Genomic DNA, 1,058 nt, shown 5'->3' with positions numbered 1-1,058 from the left:
AACGTCTTCTTGCGTCCCTACTTCGGTTTGTGGCTCTTGAACTTCACCAAGTTCAAAATTTCTCCCACTCTGTCTCTTAGAAATAAACTCTCTTTCTAAGAAGACAACCTCATTAGACACAAACACTTTGTTTTCTTGAGGTTTGTAGAAGTAATATCCTCTGCAGGTAATGGGGTAACCTACAAAGATGCATTTTTCGGATCGTGGGGCAAGCTTGTTGTCGGTCTTTGCCTTGACGTAAGCATTACATCCCCAAATCTTCATATAGGATATATTAGGAACCCTTCATGTCCACATCTCATATGGAGTCTTTTCGGTTGCCTTTGTTGGACTATTATTCAAATATTTGATTGCGGTTTGGATTGCAAATCCCCGAAATGAGTCGGGTAACTCGGTTTGACTCATCATGGATCGAACCATATCTAGTAGGGTTCGATTTCTCCTTTTGGTAACACCATTGAGTTGTGGCGTACCGGGTGGAGTGAGTTGTGACACAATGCCACAACCTTTCAAGTGTGAATCAAATTCATTACTAAGATACTCTCCACCACGATCGGATCGTAGTGCTTTTATCCTTTTGTTGGTTTTCTACTTCATTTTGAAATTCTTTAAATTTCTCAAATGCTTCACTCTTATACTTCATTAAGTAGATATACCCATATCTACTTAAATCATCGGTGAAGGTTATGAAGTAGTCATAGTTTCCCCTAGCGGTGATGGTCATTGGTCTACATACATCGGTGTGTATAAGTCCCAATAGTTCACTAGCTCGAGTCCCTTTACCACTTAAAGGATTACGAGTCATTTTTCCTAGGAGACAAGATTCGGATACACCATATGATTGAAAATCGAATGGTTTAATAACATTAGTGGAAACTAATCTTTTAATGCGATTCTCATTGATATGACCCAATCAACAATGGAAAATTTACGATTCATTTGGATTACTTGATTTGAGTTTCTTTGATTGTATATTTGGGCCCATAACCCAAAGGTCCCAGGATCGTAACCTGGCTCTGATACCACTTGTTGGGATTCAATAATCTCATATGTTAACA

Source organism: Silene latifolia, chromosome X (assembly GCF_048544455.1).
Source record: "Silene latifolia isolate original U9 population chromosome X, ASM4854445v1, whole genome shotgun sequence".
NCBI lineage: Eukaryota > Viridiplantae > Streptophyta > Magnoliopsida > Caryophyllales > Caryophyllaceae > Silene > Silene latifolia.
The sequence above is the reverse complement of the archived record's forward strand: the minus strand, read 5'-3'. Positions refer to the sequence as shown.